At 37.0% G+C, this 9389-nt stretch overlaps 1 non-coding gene across 1 annotated transcript; it reads left to right on the top strand.

The window, feature by feature from the left end:
• Positions 1–1222: 1222 nt before the first annotated feature.
• Positions 1223–1329, top strand: LOC115031276 (U6 spliceosomal RNA). Its single transcript, XR_003836875.1, has one exon. It is a non-coding gene; the product is annotated as a U6 spliceosomal RNA (small nuclear RNA).
• The last annotated feature ends 8060 nt before the right edge of the window (positions 1330–9389 follow it).

The following is a 9389-nucleotide window of genomic DNA, read 5'->3' as shown; positions in this document are numbered from 1 at the left end:
AAGGAAAATATATATATGGAGTACACTGATCCATCACTGAGGATGATATGAATTTTATCTCATCAATAGCTTGTCAGTATGATAAAATGATGTGAGAACGTGGGCATCTTCTGTACAAAGTCACTGCACATAAATCATTTCATTCCACTGCACATAAAAAGTGAAAACAGAACTATTAGCAAACTGTATGTTAAACAGCAAAATCACTTAGCTGAAGCCAAGTTTTGTCAGCACTGTTTCCTTAGCTTGTTCTGTATACAATACTGCCTCCATGTTCCATTCTCTGGAAAAGTTCATTGTATGTGATTGTGACAGTCCCAGTACTTGGGAGGCTGAGGCAGGAGGATTGTGAGTTACAAGCTAGCCCTAACTACGTAGCAAATTCATAGCCTGCATGTATAAGATCTTGTATACAAACAAACGAACCAGCCAAACAAACATTCCAAGTATAGGAAAATTACAGATGTTGAATGGGGTAGCTTTCTTTACAAGTACACTATAGAACAATTTCACAAATGAATTCAGTATGGAAGAAACCCAGTTCCATAGAAGAGAAGCCTAGAATGCCATTCTGATGATTTTATTTTTCTTTCCCATATGCTGTGGCTGTGTTAACCCATGGCTTTACATTCCTTTTGGAATTATTTTAAAGTGTCTATTTATTTTCAGTGCTATACATCCTGGAGACTCCACTGTGCTGCTATGGTAACCTCTGGCTAGCTAGTGGGAGATGCCATGCAGAAGAAACTGTGCTGGGCAAGTGAGCTCCCTGGAGATGACCCATCATTAGAAACAGCTGATATGAGTGTACTGTGGAGAGGCACAACCCCAGGGGTTCATTTCAGGATTGCATCTTGCTCCCATTGTGCCTTCTGATGTTTGTCATTGCTGTATTCCTCATATTTCTGGCATGATGTGATTGGATGTGGGGAGATGCTCACTGTCTATAGGCTGGTGCAATTGCTTCTATTGGGTAATTCTTCCTGCAGAACAACATGAAAATGGACTTTCATAAAATAATATCGTTTAGATGAGTTAATGATTTTCTGGAATTCCTGATTTGACTTGAATAGTTTTAGGAAGTTAGGGTAGTTGATAGAAAATTGAAGAGGATGGTTTAAGTTGTTTTGCCCTAAAGATACAACAAAGTCAGAATCAAGATTAGAACATGCTCCCTCCTTCAAAAACTAGTAAGGGCTGCCTAAGTTAGAAATAGAGCACAGTGCTGCCTTTGGCAGCACATGTACTAAAAATGGAACTATACAGAGAAGATTAGCATGGCTCCTGGGCAAGGATGACAGGCAAATTCATGAAGTGTTCCATATTTTTAACAGATATCTATAGAACATTACATCCTAAAACAAAAGGATATACCTTTTTCTCAGCACCTCATGGCACCTTCTCCAAAATTGACCATATCATCAATAATGAAACAGGCCTCAGCAGATACAAAAATATTGAAATAATCCCATGCACCCTATCAGATCACCATGGACTAAGGCTGATCTTCAAAAACAACATAAATAATAGAAAGCCCACATACACGTGGAAGCTGAACAACACTCTCCTCAATGATAACTTGATCAAGAAAAAAAATTAAAGAAATTAAAGACTTTTTAGAGTTTAATGAAAATGAAGTCACAACATACTCAAACTTATGGGACACAATGAAAGCAGTCCTAAGAGGAAAACTCATAGCTCTGAGTGCCTCCAAAAAAGGAACTTGAGTGAGCACATACTAGCAGCTTGACAGTACACCTAAAAGCTCTAGAAGGAAAGGAAGCAAGTTCACCAAAGAGGAGTAGAAGGCAGGAAATAGTCAAACTCAGGGCTGAAATCAACCAAGTGGAAACATGAAGAACTATACAAAGAATCAACCAAACCTGGATCTTTGCGAAAATCAACAAGATAGATAAACCCTTAGTCAGACTCACTAGAGGGCATAGGGACAGTATCCTAAAAACAAAATCAGAAATGAAAAAGGAGACATAACAACAGAACCTGAGGAAATCCAAAACATCATCAGATCCTACTACAAAAGGCTATACTCAACAAAACTGGAAAACCTGGATGAAATGGGTAACTTCCTAGACAAATACCAGGTACAAAAGTTAAATCAGGATCAGATTAGCAATCTAAACAGTCCCATATCCCCTAAAGAAATAGAAACAGTCATTAATAGTCTCCCAACCAAAAAAAGCCCAGGACCAGATGGGTTTAGTGCAGACTTATATCAGACCTTCAAAGAAGACCTAATTCCAATTATCCTTAAACTATCCAAAAAAATAGAAACAGAAGCTATTCTACCCAATTCATTCTATGCAGCCACAATTACTCTGATACCTAAACCACAGGAAGACCCAACAAAGTAAGAGAACTTCAGACCAATTTCCCTTATGAATATTGATGCAATAATTGTCAATAAAATTCTCGCAAACTAAATCCAAGAACATATCAAAACAGTCATCCATCATGATCAAGTAGGCTTTATCCCAATAATGCAAGAATGGTTCAATATCGCCTTCACATGTATACAGTAGGGGTTGCTATGCTCTCTTTGTTACTGTATGGATATAGGGCATTTGTATGCCTCCTTTAGCTCCTTCTAGGTCTTGAAAAATGGCACAAAGAGCTATTAAGTTTAATAGCAAGCTTTAAGCATTATGGCTGGGTAGGTTGTAAGCGATTCTAACCTTTTAACCTATCTGCATCCCAGTGACAGGCCCCATGTTACTTACAGTTTGAGTCTTGCCCTGACTTGCTTTGCTCCATGTATGTCCTCTTGGCAAATGCCTTGGCAACCTGTTCATCACAATTCCTCCTGTACCTCATAGTCACCTCTTCTCTTTCTTCTTTGTGGTTCTTTTCCTACCTCGGTCTAACTGGGACCCTGGACACAGATTTTATTTTCAGCCTTCCTATCTTCTCTGACCAGTCGTAGACTGAATCAGTTCTTCATTGACCAATCAGAGTGTGATGGAGAAGAATGTTTACAAAACACTGAGACAGATGATGCTTCATAAAATAACAATACCAAAGTCCTGCCTGTGCTCAACTGTGCTGGTATAGAAATATGCATTTAAATAACACAAACACAACCTTTGCACAGTGCACAAAAAGATTACCCCTACAATCACCTCTAAAACAATGACTTCAAAATGTTTCATCGCTACTTTGCATATGTGTTCTGGGATTTTTTTTTGTAAATCTCATGAATTTCATACATGCATTTATGAGAAAAACCTATGTGCTCACCCACAATGTTATGAGCAATGTTCTAAAGTACTTTACTCACCATAAAATTCTGAGCCTAGAAACCATTGCCTTAGTGAGCCCTCATCTTGAAGAGATGTTGAGTTCTGCCTACTAGAGAAAACCTAAGATGGCATTGTTTTATAGAGGGAAACTAATAAATAAAATTTGGAGACAAACAATAGGTACACTACATTGGCTATCAATTACCATACTCTGAGAATTGGGCTTCATAAAGTTTTTGTGAGCACAAAAAAGAAGATACATAGTATAACCAGATCAGTTCCATGTAATAAGTACTACCTACTAGCAACATCGGTGTCTTCTTTGTGATGCTTAGTCATTGTTCTCTTTGCGAAATTCTGTTTAAGAACAGAACACTTGTTTTTTATTATTCAAGTGTCTTTTGGAAATACATATTTAATTATTTCAAGGGACATAATTTCAAGACTCATTGTCATTATGACATATGGAGAAGTATTTTGCCAAGGTAAAACCCGAGTTCTGGAGCTCTCAGTTTTCTATAAGGCCAAGAAAGTTTAAAAATCTTGTGGATGACATCATGACAAAACACTGTTCACCAGGATGAACAGTTAGTTGTGAAATATTTTTTCCTTGAATTAACTCATTTCCCCAGTTATTTGTTAGGTAAAATTCAAACAAGATTTCATTATGTAAAATACATTTTCATTAGAGAAAGCCATGAGAGTTTAGTTAAAATACGTACTTTTTTCTGTACTGAAAAGAAGAAAAGAATTAGATAAGTTGAAAGAAAGTCATGAAATTATAATTTACATCCACAAATTCAATTTATGATTTGATAAAACTACAGCTTTTCAAGTTTACTTTTCATAAGTGCTCCAAGGGCTATGGTGTGGGTTAGAAGAACTTTCATGGATGACCTAAAATGGGGAAAAATATAAAAATGAAAGATTCGGGAGTCAAATCTAATTAGTGACTGTGAAATACTTCCTCTGTGATGTACTGATCTCATGCTCAGACATGAAGACACAGAGCTTTAAAATATAGAAAAATGCTTAAAATATACATATCTTGTATCAGTCCAAGATGTGTTTCAGAACATTAAAAGACTAAACCTCAAAAGAGACAGTGGGTTAAAGGAAGAAATCAGTATGCAGGTCTTCCCCTAGGAATCTGGGGTGGCTCTAGGAGCTAGGACTGGCATATCGAGTAGCCTGTGAGGCATGATGTATAGGAACTGGACAGCTAAGCTACTAGATCAAATCATCTAATCAAGATTACTTCATTTCCCAAGGTCACATGTTCTTAAAAGAGGACATCTATGAACAAAATACCATAATGGTACTCTTATGTCATCTCTCCAAAATTATAGGGAAAGTCACAGAGGCTGCACATGGAAATACATCTGTCTCCTACTGTCATTATAGTGAATTGTTATTATGCTCAGATTTCAGAATATTGCTTTTGTTTTCATATGCCTTGCTTGCTAATATTTTCTTGTGTATCAATGAAGAAAATTGGGAAAGAGGTGCAAAGAACTATAACTCATACATTTTTGGTCTGAGTCACAGACTATTTAGATACATGTATGCATAGAGATAAGCTAAGAAACTATGCCAAAATCAAAGCTTCACTTAACACATACTGATTTCCCATTCTCCTGCAATGTGTGTTTAAGATTTTTTACCTTTATCACTTTAAGTCAAAGGCATGTTGATGGTGAACTAGTTCATTTATGAATTTTGAAACTTTTTCTGGGTGGTTTTATAATTAGACCTTCCCAGGTAGCAGGAAATGTTGCTTCTCTTTTCCACTTAACAGCTGTGTTCCCAGCTGGATCTGTTTGTTATAAATGAAAATGGCTCTTTAAATTTACATTCTCTGCATGACCAAGCTTGGCATCTGATGCAGCTTCTGGATGATGCCAGCGATAAGCACCAAAGGGCGTCAGATTGAAACTCCATATCATGGTGTGTTAGATGATACTAGCAGTCATAATAGTATATTTCTATTAAAGCCAAGTGATGTGACCAATGGCTCTTTGCAAAGTAAATCACTTTCAGTCTTAGAATGTTTTTGTAATGTGATTGAGATGAATCCCCACGACGGGTCTATGGAGTATAATGAACTGTGAAATATTCAGGGTTAAATTGTGGGTCTATATGACACTCATTGACCAAAATGATGATCTCCCTTTGCTTTAAGCCATTGGCTTATGGAAGATGTGGATAATATCTCTAAACAGCAGCCTTCGAACATAACAGAATGGAATGGTGGCTTCCTCCTTCTTACTCTTAAAGGCCACTTGACTTCCAGTTGATCCCCTTCCCCCTTTTACTCACCTGATTGGAACCAATAGGTTGTGAAAACTTAGTACTGGGGAAAAAACTGGAATTTTTTGACTAAACGGTCGCACAATTCTATCAGGATATACAACAACATAAACAGAAGTGTACTTTTTCTACACAGCATCTCCAGGTAGTATCTCTGGAAGACATTAGGGGCGGGGGATTCTAAAAATCTAGACAAGTATCAGACAAATACAAAATACAGTTGACTTTTCTAATAGTGCTTTAAATTATTGTTTTCATTTTTCAAAAGCTGCATCTTCTAGAAATCTAATTGTTTGCAATTTAAGTGTGCTTTGTCTTTGCTCAATGGGAGAGGGTTGGACTAGCCCATGGAGCTGAAGCATTCCTAAATTCACTGACATGACTGAAGTAGAAAATTAATTTCATTAGATATTTCTCTGGGGGAAGTAGCTAGTTCTTTACATTTATTTGTTATTATTGTTGTTATTGCTTTTTTTTTAATAACATCAACTCAAAATCTTTATCGTCAGCTATTGAGTACACCTTTCTTTCTTATTTGTGGTTGCATTTTTTGTTGGTATATGGTTAAACTGCTTCATTTCACGCCTACCTAACACTTTATGATCATCATGTAGCCCTTAACAAATTGCACTTATTTCCCCCCAGTCCTGGTTTTCTTTTGTTTTAGTAGTGTTCAGAAGCTGAACAGTGAATGTAGCTAACAGAATGAAGTAAGACAAACTTCCAGCTTTATCATAACTTCATTAAGCACTCGTCTTGAGCAAGAATTCTGAGGTTAACAGTTAACACTGTTTTTTCTAATTTTACCTTTTTTTTTTTTTTTTTTGGTGTCAAGGAAGTATAGTTAAATGTATCGAGCTAAAAATGCCTCACTCAAAAATGGTTTTGATTGTCAGCAAATGCTAACAATTATTAAAAATAAAATAATACATGGATAAAACATAAGCCCACATTACTATATTTCACTGCATTTTTCTGTTCAGCATTGAAACCAGCCCTTTAGAGACATGAGAAGATTTGTTCCTGCCTTAATCTAGTCAAATAAGATTAGACTTAACAGTTCAACGTTTAATTCCATTTGCATTAATTGAAATTTTAGCAAGAGCCACCATTTAAATCTCAGTACTTGCTTGCTTTAGTCAAGACCCTTAAAATGACACTACTGATTTAGAATACTTCACCAAAATCATTTTATATTAGAACATAACACTCTGTATCTGTCACAAAAATTTGTTCCGCCCATACGTAGGAAATAAAAAGAAACAGCAAATTGTTCTGTCAAATCCTCCCTCCTCCTGCAGCACGTTTAGGGTTATTAGTAAGAAACTTCTACTTTTGTTAACTCTGTTTTATCATCTTTTTACTTACCCTGTACTATTAACTTATGGTGGTTTGTTTGTTTGTTCATTTGTTTTTAGCATTACAGCCATGCTTATCAAACACCACAAATGCAACTTCTCACTTATTACTAAATTGAAGAGACGAGAGCTAACTGAAAGCAGTGAAACACCTGCCCAAGAACACACAGGTTGTGAGTGACAAAAGCCAGTCCATCCAGTGGCAGAATCCAAGCTTTCAATCATAAGATTATGCAGATAACTCATTCTATTTATTCCAGAAAAACACATATTTGCAGATTTACCTGTTTATTAAACTTTAACCACAAAACCATCATTGGCTGCATTGGTGTACTAATTGAGAGATATAAACCAAGTGCCAAAAACCTCTTCACATGTCAGTTGATCCCATGCTCACAGCCTGGGGAAGAACATGTTCTACTCTCTCTTCTCCCCACAACTCTCATTGTATTTGGCATATTCTTATTTCAAGGTCTGTGCAATTCCTCCCTTGTCAAAATTTTGGTGCTATTTTGTGATTTGACTATTGAAAATGACTGTACTGGCTAGTTTTGTGTCAACTTGACACAGCTGGAGTTATCACAGAGAAAGGAGCTTCAGTTGAGGAAATGCCTCCATGAGATCCAACTGTAAGGCATTTTCTCAATTAGTGATCAAGGGGGAAAGGCCCCTTGTGGGTGGGACCATCTCTGGGCTGGTAGTCTTGGGTTCTATAAGAGAGCATGCTGAGCAAGCCAGAGGAAGCAAGCCAGTAAAGAACATCCCTTTTGCGTCAGCTCCTGCTTTCTGACCTGTTTGAGTTCCAGTCCTGACTTCCTTTGGTGATGAACAGCAGCATGGAAGTGTAAGCTGAATAAACCCTTTCCTCCCCAACTTGCTTCTTGGTCATGATGTTTGTGCAGGAATAGAAACCCTGATTAAGACAATGACTTTCAAGAAAAATGTATCGAAGTGATATCAAATGCCCCAAGTGCCAAAAGGCTTTGATGCCACACAGTATGAACTTAGGGTCAGATTGTATAGATGAAGTCATGTTGCTCTTGACAGCGAGTTCAAAGTGGTAAATCAGCAATATATATTAAATATTCAGTCTTAATCAGATGAAAAATGTTATCTATTTCTCTGGTAGGAAAATCTGGTGATGAGAAGACCCTCACTCTGTTCTAATAACAGCGATGTGTTTGTGTGCACAGATCAATCCACTTTTGTTCTATGAAGCTATTTATTGCAACCCTATTTAACCAATCTTTCATTGATGATAATAAAATAATCCCTTTATGATCGGCTTAGTAGTATTCAGTCATTATTTAGCAGCCTTTTACCACAAGCCAAAATATTTTCTCATCATTTACAGAGGAAGGATTCATGTACAAATGTCATAGTAGGCTGTGGCACTGCTTGAATACTGAGAACTCTTACTTTGTGATAAAGAGTTTATTACTTACTCCCTTTAAGAAGGGGTTAGAAAAAGGGACTCATTTGTATGTTTCAAAACATGATTGCTTATAATTATCCTTATAGAAAAAAAGAAATCCAGCTGACCAAAAGAAAAACACTCTTCAGCAATAGCTGCTGTTCAATGCAGACAGAGTAACAGGGTATGCTGGTGTGTTTTCAGGGCATTGAGACTTCTGGGTTGGCCTAAAGGTCTCTTTCCTTCCTGATAGCTTTATTGCTATAATCTTTTCTCCATGTTCAAGTTGCTGCTATGAGATTTTTTTTGTGTGAGGTGAAAGCCTTTCTTCTGACACCAAACTTCTGGTTGATTCTGGTTGCCTTGTTTTCAGTCTATACAAATGTATCCTTTACTGAATGCAGTGAGCCACAGGGTAGAGCTAAGCTGGGAGCTGCAGAGGGCCTGTGACTAAATACCTGTGAAGGCTTCAAGACTGGGGTGCTTCAAATGGAGGTGCTTCAGGTAAAAGAACTTAAGATCTGATTACACGGCTGCTCCATCCAAATTAACTCTAGAACTGATCCTCCTGCTCTATCCTGCATATTTGACTAGAGAGTTTCTAGAGTGTTCCTTTGATTATAATACTTGAACTATCTGCATCAGAATCACCCAAGAAACAAACAACTTCTGACTCTAGGACCACATGGGATGAATTTACTGCTCAGTGAATAGGTCCTTTTAACTGTGAGACCCATGCACTGAAACATGGAACAGAGAGTATAGGAACAGGGAAAAAAAGGTCAACTTGGAGAGAGCTAGGATGCTTGAGATAAGTGCACGATTTGTGGTTTGCTTACAATTAGTAATAATTATAAAATTATTATAATTCAGAGTAAATCTGTCTTTGAAATGGGGATAACAACACAACTACCACTGTATCCTGAGAGTTTTCAAATACCGACATTAATAAGGGTTCTCAAATACTTCAACTACTTCTTTTAATCATCCAAAGGTATGGGAGAAAAGATGGTAAATAAGACAAGGGGATGTGGGCCTGTTTATAAGTAG

Source organism: Mus caroli, unplaced genomic scaffold, assembly GCF_978045245.1.
Source record: "Mus caroli unplaced genomic scaffold, Mus_caroli_1 scaffold_4, whole genome shotgun sequence".
In the NCBI taxonomy this organism is placed as follows: domain Eukaryota; kingdom Metazoa; phylum Chordata; class Mammalia; order Rodentia; family Muridae; genus Mus; species Mus caroli.
Note: the sequence above shows the minus strand (reverse complement) of the source record. Positions and strands in the feature narration are given on the sequence as shown.